Source organism: Typopeltis vanoorti, chromosome 3 (assembly GCF_054136105.1).
Source record: "Typopeltis vanoorti isolate ZY-2024b chromosome 3, IOZ_Tvanoo_1.0, whole genome shotgun sequence".
Lineage (NCBI taxonomy): Eukaryota > Metazoa > Arthropoda > Arachnida > Uropygi > Thelyphonidae > Typopeltis > Typopeltis vanoorti.
Genome location: NC_143551.1, coordinates 176,247,908 through 176,270,845, shown reverse-complemented (window position 1 = coordinate 176,270,845; position 22,938 = coordinate 176,247,908). Strand labels below are relative to the sequence as shown.

The window sequence follows — 22,938 nt, the reverse complement described above, 5'->3', positions numbered from 1 at the left end:
TTCGTTTTCGGAATAACTTTGCCCTCCCGCCGGAGTAAAAATGCCCTCCCTCGATGAGTCCAAGGACTCATCGAGGGAAGGCACCTACTGTATAACTCTACGCCTCCACCGCAGTCATCTACACCAACGCCATCTACTACCCATCACCACCACTAGTATTTTCACAGACAATCACAAACATCCATACCCTCAGTGGGATTTGAACCCGCAGCCTTTTGGCTGCAGACCGGATACACTAAACACTTGGCCAACCAGGCCGGCAGTTATATAATGCTTTGTATAATTCCAGCGTTTTATCTAGCTTTTATTTACCGAACAAATTACGGAGTCGCTTTTAATTATTTTATTATTTAATTTCAGAAAGCAAAATATTCCTTAGAAAGACACAAGACGCAAAACCAATCGAAATAAAATCCGTAGACGACCTCAACGGGCTGCCACATTAAAAGGAATATTGACAACCAACATGAATGCAGACCACCAAGCAGACGTAATCACCCCGAACATGATAATTGCCACATTCTGAAATCAATAACAGAATGGAAACAAGTGACAATCCCAAAAAAGGGCTATCTATTCTCCACATCAGAAGCATTCAAAAATACTGGCTGACCCTGCAAGCTTATCTGAAGGAAGATATAGACATTTTAATACTGACTGAAGTATCTACGACAAAGGAAGAGGCATCAACCTACCAAATGTCACACTTCCAACAACCTGGTTAACTTCCAACCTGGCACTTGATTAATGAAATGCTGGACAATATACACAGAACCACTGCCTCAAACACTGCAGACAAAACAAAACGAGGCGGTAGTATAATAATATTTACCAAACATAAACTAGAAGTAACAGAAATAAACTATAAATTAGAATATGCAGAAAACATATGCATCGAAATTAAAAACATCAAACAAGAAAACTCTCTGATATTAAACGCAATATACAGACCACCCAACTTAAGCACCACAAAATTCCTAGAAGAACTAAACAGATGGCTTTCAGCCACGGAAGTAGGCACCTCAGAATACTTGATAATAATAGGAGACATGAATATAAACATTAGGAACATAAATAACAACACAGAACAATACCTAGACCTATTATCGGCATATAACATAACCCCATCCATACAGTCGTATACACGAGAAGAGATAGTCGGAAACACAACAACCTCATCCTGCATTGATCATATAAATATAAGGGCCACTCCAAACAGCCACACAGCAGCCGTCATAACATGCAAACTGGCAGACCATTATTTCACAGCATTACAGTTACACACACTGAACCAGAACTCATAAAAATCACAGAGACTACAAAAAAGTATTATAGCATTCTAAACGAAGCAATAGTAAACGATGAAATCAGAAAAACAGACTGGATGGAGATAGCATCTTTAGACTCTGCTGAAGCTATATATAATAATCTTAAACTTGCATTTAACAAAATATATAACAAAGCATTAACAAAAATAAAAATACGCCCCCAAACGATACAAAATCCATGGATAACAGACAACATACTAACAGACATACAAAGAAAAGATGCCCTATGGAAACAACTTAAGAAGTCGCGGAACAATATCGCTTTAAAAGCTGAATACAAAAGAAAACGGAATCTCCTAACAACACAGATTAGAACGGCAAAAAGAAACTATTACAGCAATAAATTAACAACAGCTCAGAATGACATACAGGAAACCTGGCACCTGATTAATGAAATGCTGGACAATATACACAGAACCACTGCCTCAGAAACAATAAAACACAGCTTTGCATGCGACTCCAAATCCCTCAAACAGTTGGCAAACAACTTTAATCAGCACTTCGTGACTGTCCAAAAACTACAAGAAACAACCTTTCCTCACACAAACGAACATTCTCCACTAGGTCCACGAGCAACCCAGTCGATGTGGTTCCCCACAGTAACAAAAGAAGAACTATCACTGGCAATTCAACAAATTAACCTTAACAAAGGACCGGGGATAGACGGAATCAGACCAAAAGACATCAAGAAACACTCAACCAAACCTACTTCCAGTTATACAAAAACTGTTAAATAAAATCTTCGAAACGGGACACATACCTGAAACACTGAAGACTGCACTAATCACACCCATACACAAACAGGGAAAAAGAAACATTATAAGTAATTACAGACCCATCGTCACGTTGTCTGTAATTAACCAAATCATGGAGCGCATCGTGCATCAGAAACTCTCCACATACGTTGAAAAATTTCAAATCATACCCAAAACACAATATGGCTTTCAAAAAAATAAAGGAACAGCAACACTCCTGGAAGATTTCACAGATCTAATAAACGCTGCATTGGATAAAAACAGAATAACATTAGTGGTATTCATTGACCTAACAAAAGTATTTGACACACTAACACACAAAGCCTTGTTAACAAAACTAACCCATATCGGAATTGGAGGTCGTCTACTCCAGCGGTTTAAAGCATACACGAAAAACAGAAAGCACACCACACGTATAGGATCAACATACAGCAAAGAGGTACATGTAACCTGTGGAGTACCGCAAGGAGCTGTCCTATCTCCCATTCTATTTAACATATACACACACGACATAAGCCAATTCCCCCTAAAAAGTAAAATCTTCCAGTACGCAGGCGACACGGCCATAGTATCCATTCACAACAACGCAAATCTCGCTTACACAAATATGCAACATGACATCAATCAAATCACTAACTGGTTAACTGAAAACGGCATATATATAAACCCTGGAAAAACAAAGCTAATGGTATTCAAAAACCCCCAAACCCTGCCCATAGAAACTAAATATCTCACTATCCAACATCCATCCTCCTATACACAAAGCGCAGAATCTAAAATCACAACCATCACACAGGTGAAAACACGCTATCTCGGACTTCACTTCGATGCTGATCAAAGTTGGAATAGCCATACAAACTACCTACATACCAAGCTTAGGATAATAGCAAGCAAACGATACAGATTAAAAGACATTGCCCCAACCCACATAAAAATACTAATCTACAAAGCATTATGTGAAAACATTTTAAGATATGCAATCACATCATACGCATTCTGCGCAGACTATAGACTTAACAGGCTACAATGGTTGCAAGATAAAATGGTAAAACTGATATTCTGGGAACAACCCACTCTTATGCAGGAAGCACGGACAAAACACAAAATATTTAAGGTGAAACACTTATGCCACTACACAGTCATGTTAAAACATTACTACAGCCCAACATATAGAGTAACCAGAACAACATATCAAATAACAAGCCCACAGTCAACAAACTACATAACATATAAGTACAACAATCACAATGGCCAAGCCACCCGAAACCTCTACATACCTGACATGATAAACAAACTCCCGATCGACAACAGAAACCTAGGAACATACAGAGAGCTGAAACAGGTGCTATATAAATATTATAGCGAGAATGAAATTTAGAGCAATTCCTGTTTCTCCCCCCCCATACACGCAAACCTATGACAAACCCCCCCTCTCAAAAACCATCACTACAAGAACACAAAGAAACAAACACACCATGTCTAAATCCAACTCTATTTGCACACACACACACACACACACACAAAAAAAAAGTTAAACTGTAATAGCAGTCGAAGTCTTCCAAGCATGCCAACAAACAGTAAAATCAACACCTGGCTTGTGACCAGTTTGGGAACATAACCATGAAACCACCACCATCTATCATCTATTATCTTCCTCTGCTAAGCTTCGAGGAAGAAAATTATTAACTTGCAAGTATCTGTTATTTCACGATTGTAATGTGTTATAAATATTATATATATATATAATTATTACAGCATCTATGTATGCAATTTATCTGAGACATAAAAAAATAAATTAAATAAATAAATAAATAAATTATTATTATTATTATGTATATTCTATATTCAAAAATTCTGCATAATCTTTATTGTTAATATTAGAAGAACATGTGTTGTAAATACATAATGTAGAGGCAAAAAAATACTATTAAAAATTTTAGTTGAAATCGTAGAAAATGTAGCGTAGCACTTTGTGCTGAATTCTGTAAAATTATAAGTTGCAATGTCACTCAAGATGTTTATTGTATGTGTAAATATTTTAGCAATCAATAAAAATATTATCATATCAAAAAAAAATTATGCAACGAAAGTTGGGAGACCAATGGATTATGTCTGTTAGTGGTGTGTGTGTGTGTTCTTCATGCCTGATTCCTGGATAAAAATTCCTGCCACTCCAGTTTGAAACAGGTTAACTCAAGATGGAGGTAAAACATAAAAGGTTCTTTGGGTCCGAGAATGGATTCGAACTCCAGTTTTTATTATTATTTTTTTCAACCAAAGGACATCCTCCTCACTGACTGAGCTATGGTGGCTCTTGTGTATGCAAATAGTTCGGCTGAAATGAAAACTGAGGTGGCTTAGCAAGGTTTTGTATGGATTCTAAATATCAAAATTCAGTAAAATAAAACTATCTGGCCATAGACAAGGAATTATTTTCGTATTTACGCACAAAACTATCTAATAGATATTTACTGTTATTGAGAAATTCAGCTTAAAAAAAGTACGGCAACGCAAAAATTTATGACTTGTTTCCTCCAACTTTTGCTGATATTCCAAAATTTTAGTAGCAGTACTACCCATAAAGTTATCATTTTCTACCATTCATTTCCAATTTTGTTATATGCGGTTTCTAAAGATCAACATTATATAAGTTAACCGTTTTTCTGCCTCGATTAGTGACGTGAGAACAACTTTTAGAGATGGGATTCTGCACTTAATAATCTGGATAATAAAAATATCAATTGAGCTCTTTCCAACCGAGTCTTGTACTGACTGAAGACTTATTTAAATACTTATTCTTTATTATTATTATTATTATTATTATTATTATTCCTGCCACCTCTAAGGAGTCCGAAGACTCGTCGCGGGAGGACACCTATAACTATCTCAACCACTACACCGAACCTCTACTACGAATCATCTCCATCAACGCTATCTACCGCCCACCACAACTAGTATTTTTTGTCTGTAAATTGCGTGTGTTCTGAAGGGCCGATTTGTCTGTATGCGGGATGAAAAACCCGAGTTTCCGGGATTTTCATCCCGCATACATATAGAGCTTCTAGATCATAAGTCTTTCGAATATTTGAAAAACACCCGAACTTCAAATGCCATTTACTACTCTCTAGAAGAACTTAGTAAGGGATTTGCAAATGAAGATGAATTAGCTGGTTTTATAAAGCGAAAAAGGTTTTTTCCCGGGAATCTGTGGTTTTGCATCCTGCAAAACTAGCCTGAAACTTAAGCGCTTCGATAGGCATAGAAAACTATGTTCTAAATTCTGCCATCAGAATATATTGCTTCGTATAATAACGTTCTGACTTTGTATAATAGACAGATTACCCTCCCTATTATGGCATTACGTTTATATGAAACCAAGTCAGCAAGCCATTGAGCTCAACATGTTAAGGGGAGGTGAGGAAGGGAATCGCTTTACAATTGAAAAGCATTTGCTGTAACAAATCAGCTCATTTCGATTACGTGTGAAATAAAAATGGAAGAAGAATCAGAAAGAAAGAGAGAGAAATATTGATCATCTGCAGTGTGTTACCGCTCATTTTTACTGTCACAAGCCTAACAACAAAAATGGAATTAACTCTTACGTCATCAAGGTATTTTCCCCCCGCTAGGCACAGAAAGTAAGAATGTTGCATATATATACGATGACAGTTAATTTTGAAACATAGGCAATTTAAATTTTACGAAACATTTACGGCAATAGAATGCTCTAACAAAAGGCACTAATGCACTGGAGACCCTCTTTGTGTGTACGCATCATGGACAATAACAAAAGCGCTTCATTTGACTACATCCCACTTGACTTGTAGATCAAGAAGTCTCGGTAATGGGCATTCTTCCACAGCATTAGCTGCGGTATTATTTTCTTACATAACTCACAGTGAGCAAGAAACACAACAGAAAAGAAAGTATAAAGAAAACAAACAAAGAACGAATGACTTTCAGTTAAACCTTCAAAAGGTTATACTCTTCCATCATAAAAACTAGTTACAGGAATAACGAGAGATCTTGTTGTAATTACTCAGAGGTTGTTGTTGTCCTCGGTTTTAAAAGCCTACACTTTTGGCGCACCTGAAATATGCCGAAGGCGAATGAAGCCAAAAGCACCTAACATAGTAAGAATGTTGCATTTCACTTACGCAACTTTCAAGATCGTTTAGTTACGCTTTGTAGAGTCCTCGTCAGTGTACGAAGAAATTGTTCATTGCAAAAGATACGCATGGATGTTAAATCTCCGCCTTGTCGTATCATCGTGCTTTTCGATCAAGCATTTCAACACGAACAGAAAAAATCAGGTTTTAATTTGTTTGGAGGTTCGTTTCCCTCGAATAATAAGATGGTTGCTATTAGTGCGTATTACAATAAAAAGGGATGGAGGATGATTTAAATGGCATCCTCTATTCATATTAGGTGCTTCAGCATCACCCATCCTGATCTAATCCTCTCATAAACATCTATGATAAGGTTACAGGAAGTAACAGCCACTGTGTACAGTCACGAACTTCCTGTAGGTAAATGCATCCAGGGAAAGTATAGCGGCGACCCAGTGCCACAATTAACGAAGCTTTCCCCGTCTCGAGCACCCCTCGGGCAATATGAATAGGCTGAAAATGGGGTCAAGTTCAACAATAAAAAGAAATAAGACATGGAAGTAATTTCAGTACGCTCACGTCTTATTTCTTCTGTGTTTCCATCCAAAGTATTTATGAAAAAGAATAGTCACACGCAACCCAAGTGACTGATGGAGAGGACAAATTACATGGGTAGTAAGACTAATGCTCAACAGTATTCCAGCACAATGCTAGTTATTCAGAAAATTGATGATATGTAGGCTTCTATTTGTCCATAATAACAGGCATGACCCTCTTGGAAAGGTTATTCATCAGTTTTGTTCCCACTCAACTTTCGAAACAGAGGGCAATTTCATACTCGACTGTTGTGTAGTTCCTGACACTGGATTTTGTCTGACCCAATAGATATTCCAAAGGATTAAGGCCATGCCGATCAAGGCTATGTCATAAAATTTTGATCCGCAAACGAACTAATTTGAGGATCAAACCTTGTACAAGCCTGGTAGCCAGTTAATTGGTTAGAAGGCTTGCTTTGCAGAAAACTAAGCAATGTCGTAAGAGAGAGAGAGAGAGAGAGATGAACTTCCAACTTTAGATCTCTCTCTCTCTCTCTCTCCTTAATGTCAATACAGGACTGTCGTCAAGGTCCCCGTCCAAACTATTCAAAAATCACGGGACCATGATATTATCTTCTCTAAACTCCATCATTTAGTTTTACCTTTTATTTTTTAGTGTATGGGAAAAAAAAGGAAAAAAAATCACTGAGCTACACAGGCGTCAACACCATCTTGCATCAAACCACCACCACTTCCACTGAGCTACACAGGTTCCTTTTTTTTTTTTTTTTGTGCTAGTAGAGTAGAGCAAAGTAGTGTTTGAACTGCTCATTCCAACATTCGAGTCAAATTAGGACTGACTATCAATCCCTAAAATCGCTCTGGTCAATAATATGTACAGATTGACATTTCAAATAAAGAAGATCCACGCTTCAGGTTTAGTGGAGAAACAGCATATCTAGTGAGTAATGTTTTATATTGTCCGCTCTTGCATAGCAAATACATTTATAACAAACGAACTCATTATAGTAGATTGGAGTATTAGTTGTAAAAGGTAATAAAACACGGAACTGTTTTCATGGCTTTGAAATATGCTTCAAAGTAGTGACTAATTACTTACGCAAAACTGTACAGCGGATATCTTTGGGTATCTGATCTCGCAAAGTAGAAAAACCGGCCGCAAAAACAAGCGCAGATTAATACACATATTACACGGACCTCGTAGCCTTAATTACTTCCGCCATAATTAGAAAAATTCATAAGTTATCCTCTTAAGAAAAACATCTTCAATTTGATTGAGAAAAGTCCAATCATTTTACTGCAACACGGAAATTCACCAAATTGTAAATAGACGATCAACTGTCATTAAGGAGTAAATAATTATGGCGCGTAATTATTTTCAGAGTACGGCATAAACAACGGCTTGTCGAATGCACGAGGGAGAGTGAAACATTTTCAAGTTTTTGTTAAAACTTAATAATGATGCAAAAAATATTCAGTGAAAAAAAATACAAATCGTGTTATCTCATCTCATCTGCTATTAGCATACGTTAAGTTCGATGTCTGTTATTGGCCAGCATACTTGACTGTAGAAATCTAATCGCTTGCTGGAATAGGACAGGTTGATCGGACTGACGAACGAGCATCACAAAGCTAAACCAGTATCATGTCCGTTATCGGTACTTCTTCTCCGCCCGGTTTGTCTGTTTGAGAGAGAGAGATACGAGGCTGAACACATAACAGGTCATCCTATCTTCAGTCTGTCAGTTGCGTCTCTCTGTCAGAGAGGACGGACAGCAGTCGCTTCCTCACGACACGGCATCCTCGCCCCATGGTTGTAAAGTTGTTACAAATATTCCTCGCCTCTAAACGGGATCAAGATCATTACCTCTACGGAAAGGCTCACCAATTAACGTGTATGGATCGACTGTTAAAAAAACTTATCTGCTTACTTGGATAAATGGGCAGCGCCTCCGGTTTTCAGAGAACTTACCGTGGGTTCGAATCCAGCTATTGCATTTATGTTTGTGAACGTTTTTAGTTGGAAAGCGATGATTTTCTTTTCCTACTGTGACACCCCCACCCTGCTTGTTAGGTATCTGAAAGGTCTTTTCTGGCTTTGGTCCAGAATCAAAACTGCCGAAGAGAATGCAACAATTATTCACGACTGTCGCTTTATGTTAATACGTTTGAGTAATCAACATCGATGCATACGAAGTACTGAACTATTGCAATGGGATTAAGGAGAGGTTCTGATTTAATCGTGAAAACAGTGAGTCAATATTCATAAAAATAAATCAATAAAAAAAAAGAAAATTAAAACTGAGGTCTGATCTTAGGAATCAAATTACTTTGAATATTCTGAAAAACAAATCGCATGCAGCTCCAGACAACAAAACTAACGGCTGAGATTAATAGCAATGACGCTTCCCTCGTTGCCCGCCTCACTTCAAAAAAAGGTTTGGGTCAACGGGTATTCAGCCAAAAAAATATTTTCAGTGTCCGTTTAACCTCTTTTTATTCCTCAAGATTAAGTCTGCTGGTTAGTAAAAGGGGTCTTCCATTACTAAAAATCGGATTTTTAAGTAATTTTAAAATTGGTTATAAATAGTACTTACGTTAATATTATTTTGCCTAAATCTAAATCAATTCTGCATTTACTTTAAAGTGTACTATTTTTGAAACGCGAATAACTCACGTTTTATTATATATTTGGGAAGGCTGCGAAACTCTACAGGAAAGTACTGCAAATCCAAGGGCACTTCACTGCACTGGCCAGTAAAAACAGCGCTTTCCTAAGCATTCAACACAGCTCCGAACGACACTAACGAAGGTCTATAAGAAATGATCCATAATTTGACCTCATACTGATTTTCAAGTTTTCCTTCAAGTCCAGGTCGGGCGCAACTTAGTTCAAAAATGATAACATAAAGATGAACACACGCACAAACACCCACGATTACGACAAAAAGAAATATTCCCAAAAGAGATATGCTGCATGTGAGCTCTCGCGAATTCTATAACTCGTGGGTTTATTTAATGAGAATCCAGTAAAAACCATATTTTCTTATCCTTTTAGCATATTTCTTCCATAAATTGCGTAGATCTTATATTTATACGCAGAGTCAACGCAAAAAATGCAGCACGTATACTGAGATGTTCGACGAACTATTAAAGGTTACCTTCCACTTTTATCGGAGTGCGTTTTCACCTATAACGTATTATTCCTATAATACTATTTATATCACACACAAAGTAAAAAACTAGGTTGGCGAACAACCCAGTCCAAGTTTTTAAGCTGGAGAAGAGCCTCTAAGTGCGTAAACAAAAATTTAACAAATATTAATCTTGAGAGTTAATAACACCTCGCCATCAGGATTTCTCCAAAACTATTTGCCACACCCAGTAATTATAGGGATCAAGTTATCGTACACACAAATCTTTATACTAGGGTAGCGTCAGCTGACAACTGCAGTGGAATGTCGCGTGTGTTTCCTGTGGAGTTGCTGTAATAACTATCAATTTCCGCTTATAGAAAAAGTTGACACATTGACTCAGTTGCCAACTAGTGTTTATTTGTAGATTTGGCTGCTTTGCAAATACCATAAGTATTAAAAATTAAAAGAAGATCTCAACTTAGTTGAATGGTTGCGATCTATCTATTGACAAACAGTGCTGCATTTGCTACAAAATCTTTCTGTATACGCTTTCAAAAGTAACAACAACAACATTAAAGGCTAATAAAATCCTTTAATAATTTAAAGGGCTAAAGGCTAACTTATAGTGTTCAACTATTTAACGACAGAACAGCTTTTAAATGTGCATGCATTGGTATTATTAACAAGTAGAATTTGTTGCACACGTAGCAGGATCAAAATTCCCTCAACATTCTACGGTCGCTATTTGTAGGTTTATTTATTCATTTTGAACTTCGCAGATAAAGGTCAGTTTATTGGTAGAAGTGATACAGCATGTTGACGTCATATTGCTGCTCTAAATATGATGTAGTGAGCATAATGTTTAAGTTAGCCTGATTAGATAAATTATCTAAAGTTGTTTTTCTGAGTGATTAACCTTATCTTTAGATTATCCCTTTAAGAAACAAAAATTCTTCATTCTTTCTGATGACATCCTAGAGTAATAGACTAAGCTTCTAAAACCTCTCGGGTAATATTTACATTCTCGAAAGATCCTGAGCCATTTCTTTAGTAATGATATAACGCTATTATATTAAACCATTCCATGAAATATCATGTTGTTTTAATTTTCTTATGTTTTTTAAAAGAAACTGAATGTGTACATCATATACTTGTTATGCTAACTGACTAAAAGTCTTATCAAAAAAATACCTGCGATGTGAGAGAAATCGAGTTATTTGTCAACAAGTTCCGGATCCTATAAGGAAATACAAAATATTTATCTAAATTAATTGAACCTTACAGGCGTATTTTAATCTTTTGTGACATCATCATGTTATTATTATTATTATTATTATTATTATTATTATTATTATTATTATTATTATTATTATTATTATTCCTGATACCTCCAAGGAGTCTGAAGACTCATCGCGGGAGGACACCTACAACTGTCTCAACATCTACAAATGTTATTGCATGACAAGGGCTATTTTATACTCGTGGATTTATTTTATGAAGCCAGCGAAATGCATTTTAAGCTTACTTTGGGGAATTTACTTGACTTTTGTTTTGAAACCAAGTTTCTGCCATTCGGATGCAGAATATATAATTTATCCACATAACAGTATATGATGTTAGCACACAACTGTGTTCAGTTGGTTCCGATATAAGTATTTAATTATTCAAATATATTTCGCTGGTAACAAATTAAGGCCAAAGTCCCCCCCCCCCCAGTAATGTTTAATGTTAAACCTCATATTTGGCACAATGGCTTACATTATCTGATACTAGGATTATCTCTCCCTCTCTCTCTCTCTCTCTCACACACACACACACACACACACACACAATCCACAAATACTAGCACGTTCCAACTTATTTATTGCAAATATGCTGCAAACTTCAAAATTGACTCGAGCTGTTCAAGCTCGCAGTCTCTTAATGAACACAAACATTCCGATCTTAATTTAACCACGTGGTTTCGTCACATATTCCGATATTTTTTCAAGCTCATTAGTAAAACATTTATTTCACGTGTATGCTTTCATTTTTAGCATTCAATTTTTAATCTATTCGAGTGAATCTTGAAAATATATTAAAATAAGATTTTAAAAACATTTTTAGATAGAGCTAATAAGCTTCATTTCGGCAATGAAAACACTACTTAAATTAAGGGGATATTAAATCCCACATAGTTTTAAAACCGAATAAGAAACTCAAAGATTGGAATCAGAGAGTTTCTTGCCGAATATAGTAAACTATAAAGTATCGGCGAACACTTAGCGTCAGCTAATGTAAGGGACCCTAGTACGTAGTACAATACCGGACAACTCATTGCAAAGGTGGGGGAAGTTCAGATCGCTATTCTTAGGTATTTTCCATAATGTAAAAACACATTTCCTAGGAAATGTATGCTCTTATTACATTATGGAGGGAGGTCACTACCCAGACCGGTTTCAGCCTTTTTTGAGGCTTCATCAGTGAGTAGCTAGACCTAATACCGAAGTGTATAGCGATAACAGCAATACATTTCCTAGGAAATGTGTTTTTACATTATGGAAAATACCTAAGAATAGCGATCTGACCTTCCCCCACCTTTGCAACGAGTTGCCCGGTATTGTACTACGTACTAGGATCACTTGCATTGGCTAACGCTAATGTCGCCGATACTTTATAGTTTACTATATTCGGCAAGAAACTCTCTGATTCCAATCTTTGAGTTTCTTATTCGGTTTTAAAACTATGTGAGATTTAATATCCCCTTAATTTAAGTAAAGTTTTTAGATCTGCTTCATACATTTTACATCTTTTAAAATCTTTAAAATAGAATTTCTAATTATCTCCAACTTTTGTATTATTTTCAGACAACAACAGAAACGTTTAACATGTCGAACTTCTACGAAAAGCCTCCCAAGCAATGTCTGCAAAAAAAAAAACCAAAACAGAGTGGCCCCTCTACTCAGAACGGAATTTCAAAGAATTTTCCAACAAACCATTTATTTCGGTGCCATCCACACTGGCTCAACCGCTGCACCACCTCCAAGCAAACGGAAATGGTTTTCCAAGTTTACTGACTCGTTATCTTGATACAAATTTCACTGTTAGTTAATTATTATTATTTCTACGTTTGCGATTAACACTCACTTACCTTCAGAAGTCGTCACCTGTAGAAGCCTACTGGACCGCTGCACGAACAAGGTCAGTCTCACCTTGATGCTACTTAGCTCTCTGCGTTCCCAGTATTCGTGCGTACCTCATCCGGACAATGCACGTTTTAGTGCGGACAACAGCCTTCGGGCAGTCACCAAACCCGCTTCACACGGCTGACACACCACTGCTCGACGAAGTGACAAGAGGCGTCGTGACGTCACAGTCAGGAGAGTCAACTACACAGCGGGTGAGAACAGGGAACGAATCGCATACCGAGAATGAAATGGAAGCCAATTTTTCTTTGATGCCCGCGATAAATAAAAGTTAATTGGATCTTAAGTAATACCACAGAGAACACCTTGAGATGAAATAGGAAAACAACCAACAGAAAAAGCACGCGACAATCTGACTGACTTCTTCAACACGTGCAAATTAAACTCTTAGCTACATATTAAGGATAAATTAACCTCAGATGCTCGGAAACTTGTAAGTGTTCTACTTCAGTGCTTCCCATAGTGCCGTGATATCCTAGTGTGCCATGTGATTAGGAAAAATTCATTCTAATAAACGCCAACTATACTTGGTCGGGACGAACCCAGCAATCCGCTTTTCAAGGCATGTTACACGCTCAAAGAGCTTGAAAAGCTGTTTTACTCAAAAGGAATAACACACGCACGCACGAAGGACTTTAGTCTTTGTTATCAATATTCGGGACAATCTCATGGCTTAAATATTTCCCGACAAAACAACTGAAAAGATATGAAAATATTGTGCAACTCAACATTACCTATTTGTGGCGATTCTAATTAACTGAAAACTAGTGACGATTGATTCAAAATCACCAGTTATTCTAACAAATACACAGGCATTTCTTGCGGTCAATAATTACGTATTTGCAACAAAGTTAAGTCATGCGATAATCAACGAAATTACCGGTTTGTTTAACATAATTCAGATGTTTTCAACATAAGGTTCAGAACTATGAGAGGATTCTTCCAGACAGCGGAGGAGGAGGAATCCTACATTATATAGATATTGAGCAAATTAAGAATTATGAAGGCAGAATAAACAAAACCAATGTGAACCCTTAGTGACAATATGCATATATTTTTTTCATGCTAATTAATTTATAAAAAGAACTTGCGTTTTCGAGAGACACAAATTCGTAGACTTTTTATTGTATATACACCCACGGATGTTGAGAACCACTGGTATTATCGCTTCATTGGTTTTATTTTCATTTTTGTATGATCAGTTTTATCCATTGCATCGATAAAAAAATCTATCAATAAAAAATCCATCTTGGGTACGTTGATCCCTTGTGGCATTGGCTTCGGGAAATTTCAAAAATACTCCACGGGTATCCTACTCCAGGTAGACACGATAAATTCCTGTAATGCATCCCCCCCCCCAGTGGTTACGTTGACATTAACTTCTCATTTCTGGTGATGATCGAAATCACGTGATTTAGAACCTTATAGATTAAGGTAAAGTTACTATCACGTTCCTATAATCATCCATAGATGACCTCTATGGTACGTAATCCTAGTGACATGCAGGATAAATCGTCAGCATGAAGGGATGCACTACTAGAATCAAGAGAAATAAATATGCCAGAAAAACGTGCTCTCAGCCCAGCAGCATCCTGTCGCCTTCAATGTTTTTGTAACTAAACATGACAGATTCACGATTTCACATTGGTTCGCCTAAAATGCGAACTAGGATCTATCACTCCTTTGCATCCTTTCTTCGACCCTTTGCTTAATGACGATTCGCTCACCTTAGCCACAGATTTTTTTTAAACAGTCCTGGTATTCTTGATTGTTATTCTCTGCTATTCATTGGGAATAATCTCCAGCTTGATTCACGGTGTGTATTCAGATCCACTTCTTCAGTTACTGGGAAATTAGATTCGTTATACAAAGTACTGACACTTTTATATTCTCATGGAAATTATTTTTGTTTTAAAATAGTATTGGTCAAAGAGATTTCAAAAATCATCATTAGTTAAAAAATAAAAAAAAAAGTGGTCGTCACAAGGAAGTTCGGACGTTTCTAACATATTTCATTTTATCTAATTTTTGGCTCCACCGAGAATCGAAAATGGTCAATTTTTGTCTATAATAGAAATAACAATAAATTTATTTCTAGGACATGCACTTGCTGCGAGTGGCAAATGACGATGTATAGAATACTCTGTTTCCTGATCGGCAATATGCACGTTTTAGGAGAATTTGCAGCATTCACTGAAAACGAGCAGGACTATACTTGATGATTGTCATCTCAGTTTAAAGGATATTAAAACTAAGACCATCGCACAGCATTATAAATGTAAGAGTGGCTGATATATCAAAAATATAGGGACTAATCAAACTTTTCTTAAATGTGCAAACTCTCGCCATGTATCTGTAATGGCTGAAACGCATTCTGCTCTTTTCAAAAAATATCTTTGATAATATGTGAGCCTGTTAACGTATCCCTGCTAGCAACACATCCTTCAACTGAGGACTTTGCTATTTTGACTTTATCAGACAGCTTTTTTCTGATAAAGCATTCTCTTCCACATCGTGTTATTATCAAAGCTTTGTATAGAACTGTAGTCCTCTCTCCTGGGAAATCGTATCATCCAGAAATATGCGCTGCTTTATTTGTTCCTAATACTAACGCCAGACTTCACTTACTACAATGAATAGATTATAAGCCTATTCGTTATTGCTATTCACATTTTTCTAACCAAAAGTGTCATCATTACTGAAAATTGGCCATTAGGCGTCATATTGTACTTGGTGTGTTCGCAATCAATTCCTCTTCCTTGGGGGGGGGGGGAGAAGATAAAAGCCTTTCTACTTCCTTCTGTGAATGGCTAACTCAACCAAAGCTGAAAAAAAGTTTAGGTTTGCGAGGAAAATTAAATGTAAAAGTTCAGCTGTGAAAATTCTGGAAAGGCAGGTTTATGTTATTCAATTAATTACAATAAGATGCTACGAATGAATAGTTACGGCAATGGAATGTATTTTATGTGCAGTGAACTTTTCGAACTACGTACTCTATCACCGAAACAAAAAGCAAGCAAACAAAAGTTGAGAACCCCTAGTCTATTTACCCCTAGACCAATGGCTAGAAACGCAACAGAATCGTGTCAGTGCTAAGAATAATCAGGACACTTCAATTATTGCATCGGACCGAATATAGCAGTGTAGTTGAGGAAGAATATTCAGGTCACTTCGGTTCTAAGAATTTTCATCCAAGAGTTATTGTCCTTTTGGAGGCGATTTGTCAAGAAAGTGCATTGCGTATTGTGAAAGTGCGTGCCCTTCGCCTGTCTAGGGTATTGTTTTTCATGCGAGTTTAGCTTGTGTCATAAGGTGAAAGAGTTTTTCTGCCAGAAATTAGTTTTCTCCGTTCCACAGAAGAAGCAAGTTCGACAGGAGGACACACGAAATAAAATGGATATATTACACTGGCATTTTAGCCTAACTACTGTGATCGTAATTCTGACTTATTTGCCCATTCTTGGCTGCGGCTCATATTGCAAAAAAATAATAATAAAATAAATGTTTCGAGCTTCCGTTCCAGATAATTTATGAACACAGAGATGAAAGAGAGAGTCAGTGAGACAGACAGACAGCAGAAGTTTAATGAACGATGAATCGTTGCCTTTTCGCAAATATATAAAATGGAGATGGAACAAGGACTTTGAGTACTATAATGTTTCTCTTAAATATTATATTAACACTTTCTTTTAACAAAAAAAAAAATAATAATTACACGGAGTTAAAAACAACTCATGTTCACATTTTTGGAGTGATGGGAATCCATATAAAAGTCATGTGACGAGTAGATATGCACCACCCTTTCCAGAAGCTATCGCGCAAAGATAAAGAAACAACAGCAAAAATGGCACGTGCCCGCACTGTGCAGCAGTCATCGGGGGATTTCTTCAGTCAGATATCTATATGTCAATTACCGTTCACCTAACTCCGTATATGAATCCCGTGGAGCATTCACGAGACTTGTATTCTCCACCCAGAATTGTGTAAGACGGGAAACTCCCTCCCTCCCCAAGCTGACTTTTATCCCATTAAGAGCGGGAGATATTTTCTCGGGGCAGGTTCCATAACGTGGCTCACGGCATGCCTCATTCAATTAAGGTTGTTCGGATCCTGCGGCCCATAAGAATTGTTGATACCCAATAAGCAGTGAAATTTACAGGACATTTTTCGACTGACATTCTTTCGATTTTTATCCTTCGAACAAACAAACAAACAACGAAAGAATTCAGTTTGTGTTTGATTCCGATGTTTCATTTCATCTCACATTAATGAAAAGAAACAAAGCGGAACTTCCAGTAGAATGCGATTGTCGTTATTACAGCATACAGCGCTGTTTCTTCAAGACGCCGTAGTGGGGACATTTCCATTAAGAACTGCAACAGACCTTCGTATAGTGCTAAGATAATAACGAACAGTTTACATTGTGTAAGCAAAAAGGGACATGATTTGTTGCTGGATTATCCATCAATTTTGAAGCTCTAACTGAATCTTTTATCTAGCTTGGGTTAATCTCGGCAATCATCTTTAGTAATGTTAATTCTAATTGCCAGAATGCGGCGGATCTTAAATGACACGTATCCAAGGAGTAACTCACAATTACTCGTTTTCTATTAAATAGTTCTGTATAGAAACTCAAGACCTCGGTTATTTAAAGCGCAATAGTTCAAATTGTACACTGGTAGAGTTCCACAGTCACGGATTTTAAAGTGACGCAGCGAAAATCCATCCACTTGCAGCACACGTCATAAAGCACCCACATGTTGAATTAGGAAAGTCGATAAATGCCAGGGGTGGCAAGCTGATCCCCATCTGAAAGTATTATTTTGTTATTTTATTATACCAGGAATGGTGGTAACTGATTCTGTGGACAGGAAAGAGATAACATCCAGAGCCCCAAAAAATTCTTCACAATTAAAACGTGTTATTTATACAGAAGAAAGACGTCCGCATTACTGCCTCAGAAACAAGACAAAAATGATTACACACCAAAATCTTACTACCAGCGAGAAAAGATTTTCATCGAATCCTCTGCTCCACCTCCTTGTAACATCGCTGTAGCTGATCCTCATAATCTTACATAAGTAATATGGTTGGAGGAAAACTTGTTCGAGCATTCCATCAGATCTACTTCAGTAAATTTCCTGCCTATCATCGCAAAAATCTAGCCTGGAAATTCATAACGTCTTCTTTATTATCGTGGATGATGTTTAAAAACCTATATTGGTTTAGTTATATATCATCATAACACTAATTACGGGTATAGACCATGTTGGTCTGTTCCGGTCTCATTATTCCCCCAATATCCTTTTTGAGGTCTACTCTGCCTTCTCTTTCCAATTGGCTTATATTTTAGTATTTGTTTAGGATGTCGGGTGTTGGCCATTCGGTTTGCGTGTTCAATCCATTAGTTGTTAGTTATTCAAGATGCTAAGTAATTTTTTTATAAACTTGGTTTTTACTCCATTTCCCAAGTAAGCAAACAGACAAATAAGTCAAGTTGCGCCTGCACGTAGTGCAAGACTGAGGCAACTCCTGCAGGTAGTGCAGGACCGGGAAACTCGTGGTAAAGGTGGATTAAGCTCAGATCACTTTCCTTAGTATTTTTATCCTAATGTAAAGCACATCCCTTGCAGAGATGTATGATACTATGCATTAAAGGCAGAGGTCACTACCCAGACCGGTTTCGACCTTTATTGAGGTCTCGTCGGTGGGAGCCAGACCTGAAATACGAAGGTTGAAGTGATGCTGAGCTTATATGAATTTTACCTAAACAAGTTGCCACAAGGTGCTTTGACCTTATTAAATAAAATCTCAGGATGAGAGATAGATAAGGTTTAAGATAAGATTTAATAAGGTCAAAGCACCTTTTGGAAACTGTTTAGGCAAAATTCATATAAGCTCTGCATCACTTCGACCTTCGTATTTCAGGTCTTGCTCCCACTGACGAGACCTCAAAAAGGTCGAAAACGGTGCGGCTCTGGCTCTGATTTGAGAGGCTCTGGGGGGGGGGGGGGGGCACTCAAAGACTTGCCTGTCTTTGAGTAGGGCCACCGCTGAGATTATGGCTCTGCTTGGTGGTGGTGGGGTGAGCCTGCCACTGAGTAGAGCCAATGCTGAGAAGTTCTTCTCGGTAATGGGGGTGAGCTTGTCACTGAGTGAAACAACGCTGAGTTGGGTGATCTTTCGGGATCGTCTTATTTTTAAAGCCCGCTTCACCTATGCAAAGGTCGAAACCGGTCTGGGTAGTGACCTCTGCCTTTAATGTATAGCATCATACATCTCTGCAAGGGGATGTGCTTTGCATTAGAGGAAAAATACTAAGGAAAGTGATCGAATCTTAATCCACCTTTACCACGAGTTGCCCGGTCCTGCACTACCTGCAGGCCTGGAGTGGTGTTAGATTGCCTGGAGTGGTGGTATTTTTATTATATATATATATCAGTGTTTCTTAACGTGGGGCGTACGCCCCACAGGGGGGGGGATTTGAATATTTTGGGGGGCAATTAGAAAATATGTTGCATTCGTCACCTCATCACTGATATACTCAACTATCAGCGTTGAGGTGGGGCATGATCCAAAAAACGTTGGGAAACTGATATAAAGAGGGATTAACTGAAAGCTACTTAATAAAAGACTCGAAATGGACAAATAGACATCGTCCTTCAGCACAATCGATTTAAAAATACCTAGTAGGCTAAAGAATCACTGAACTACATCCATAAAATTATATCAATGAAATATTGTTTAGAGTTCAAGTCACATTCCACTGGTAATCACTGTTCCAACGTCGTAACAGTCTACTCTCGTTCCGTAAATATATCGAGATGAATTCAAACGCATGTTCAAATACCTTCAAGTGTAAACATTCACATAAGAACGAAAAGTCGTCCGCATTTCTTTCAGCCAGTGTAACAATAAAGCCAGCGACACCGCCTCAAATAAAAGCTACCCCACTTCTTGTATTAACGGGAGAGTCCTTTGATATATATTGCGACGCTTGCAATGTCTTGTAAACATAGTCGCAGAGATGCAACTAATCAAAATAATCGTCGCTTGCATTCGGAAGAGGAATTAGCCAAAGAGTTAACAAAGTGGGAGAATGCGGGGTTTGTTCTTAGCAAACCGAGACCGGGCTTAATAACCAAGGGAACGAAGGACAAGCGTGTAGAGGGAGCCGTTGAAGTAACACCCCAGGGACAAGGTGAACTAGTCGGTGCACTCCGTGGGATGTTAGAGTGAGTTAAATTTGTTGTTCAAGAGTATCGCAGTTGATTTGTTGAACCTTTGCCAAAGGAGAGGAGGGTTAGAAATCTCCCGAGGGGAGAAAACACGAACGGTAGTTACTATCTAATTTTTTTTCTAATAATAACGGTATTTGGTAGAGAGAAGTCTTACCATACTATAATCTCGATATTATACTTTGACAACACTCGAGACTTCATGACCTTCTTATCTGTGCTTCTCAACTGTTGGTCATGTATTTGCCGGTTTCTATTAGTAACACGCAAGCGTACTGTCCTCTAGCAACGCATGCCAATGGCTATGTTCAAATACGCTTATCCTTGTGTGAGTTTTTGAATTTAGACAGTTACATTCAATTTTTCTTCGCGGCTTGGTTGGCTAGTGGATAGCGCCTCCGCTCTTCGACAACCCCATAGTTCGAATCCTATTGTGGCATGGATGTCCACGAATGTCTTCAATTGTTAAATAAACAAAATCGTTCACTCTAAAACCATTACTTATTATTGGAGATTTGAAATGATTTGAAAGAACACCTTGGTCGGTCTCCAGAGCAAGGCTGCGGGATTATCCAATTCTTAGGCTCTCCACATACAAAAGTGCGATAGGTTTGCAACCTTCCGAGTTTGTAATTCACGTAAAAAGAAGTTCGAGTGAATTTCGTTGTTTGAGATCCAGTAAGTAACATCATCAAGTGTTCGTTTATTCCAAAGCGTTCTGTTATGCAGCTGTGATTAGATTGACTGGGGTTTGAAAAGGGGCTTGCAAAATGTTTTGCTGCTGAGATAGATCGCGAAATGTATTTCAAGATACAAGCTGAGCTTCAGATTGAGTTAAGCACTGAAGTATTGCTTACTTCATTTACTGACATCAATGTCGTTGATGCATAAGAATTCTATCATCGGGTACACGCACAGAGAGAGAGAGAGAGAGAAAACTACTTGTGATCATGGAAAGATGAAATCATCACATTGCGTCGTCTCAAACAAATAAGCAAAAGAAATGATTTTATTATATAAAGAATTTATATAATAAAATCTATATTATGAAATTTAAAATTAATTTTTAAAATAAATTTAAAATTTTATAAAATTTTAATATAATAAAATAATAATTTATTTTAACAAACACATTATGTCCTGTTGTTCATACAAATACTCTTCTCTCTCTCTCTCACGCACACACACACACACAAACGTGAAAGCACACCTGTATTGGTAACTAACAACTATGTTCCGTAACCAGGTAGATTTTGAATCGTACTCTGATCGCTTCTGAAAAGTAAGCGATATCACAAGCGACTACGTTAAGGTCTAAATCATTAATAAATCTTACATCAAAAATATTTTCCCAGATGCTGAAGCATCAGCATGAATTCTTACGTCAGATTCGATTACACACATAACATGTCAGAATTAAATATTTAGCGTCATTTCCTGTTGACGATTGCTTCCTTTTCCTAGCGGTTGACGTGCTCAGAATTAAAAGCGAAGTGCGTGATGGAATCAGTCAAGAGATATCTGAAGGGCGATTAAACTACGGTTGCTGTTTTTTCAGTAGAAGAGGTGACTTAGTAACTTGTCAGAGTAATTCGGTGTAACTGGGTTTTCGTATATGTGAACCGATGTCGAAGAAATATCTCCATCAAGAGACATTTCATAAGACGTTTCCTTATAAAGAGACATTTTATGAAATAGAAGATTATTTAATGGACTCATTCGACTCACTAGGAACAACATTAATTAGCACTAAGAACGGGTGAAAACGTGTAAGACTTTTTTATTCATATTTTTCATTCAGGAACATTCATAATGCAGAATTTTTGTGTGCCTTCCCAACTTCAAAACTTTATAAAGAAATTTGTATGCAGGTTTATTTCTGAAGTTCTTCATTCTGGTACTCGGTTATACGCTGAGAAACGTAAGTCGTAGGACTTTCTCGTTTAAAAACTCATAAGTAGTATCTAGAAAAGTAAACCCAACGAATTTTAAGAATTGACACATTGAGGATTCGTCAAAGTCTTTGTTGCCTTTGCGCTGTGATCTATGACTTTAAATCATTAATTTTCCTTGGATTTAATGAGAAACTTGCGAGATCCCAATTAATCTGGAAACGTTTGAAGATTAATTATCCACTAAATTGAGACATTCCGAAGCAAGCATTTATTTGCTCTTTGCTGTACGCAGACGTTCACCCAATTCCTATAAATAGCAACATTCAATGACAAAGTTGCTTACGTGAAATGTCTAAAATTAAAAAGTAAGGAGAAGAAAATAAAATCAAATATACTACAATTTAAGTGAAAAGATGAAAAATTATTGTAATTTTGTCTGCGGTGCATACATTGCGTCAATATTGGTTTCTCTAAAAATACACGTTTTAAGCAAATATTCTTGAGTAAGAATTCTGCTGATCCTACCCAAGGTAACTGATCGATAAAAGTTTATAATTCTATGGGTTCTTTTTTTTTTTCAATGTTTATTTCTATTTTTAAGACGAAGATATCGGATGACAATTTATTGTTTAAGAAAATAATATACAAAAAGGAGATATACAATAACATCCAGAAAAAAAAAAAAAAAATCGCTTCTGCAGGATAAATTTTCAAATAAGTTTACAGTAACTATC

General features: G+C 37.2%; 1 protein-coding gene across 2 annotated transcripts in view; it reads right to left on the bottom strand.

Moving 5' to 3' along the window:
- Window positions 1-22,938, bottom strand: part of LOC150108763 (protein O-linked-mannose beta-1,2-N-acetylglucosaminyltransferase 1-like) — a 603,478-nt gene that overhangs the window by 492,950 nt on the left and 87,590 nt on the right. Inside the window, exon 1 of one of the 2 annotated variants that reach the window (XM_090416227.1) lies at window positions 13,017-13,157. The exons of the other annotated variant lie outside the window; for it this stretch is intronic. The gene's annotated coding sequence lies outside the window, so the exon portion shown is untranslated. Of the gene's footprint in view, window positions 1-13,016; window positions 13,158-22,938 lie in introns of those variants that run through there. 2 annotated transcript variants of the gene reach the window in all.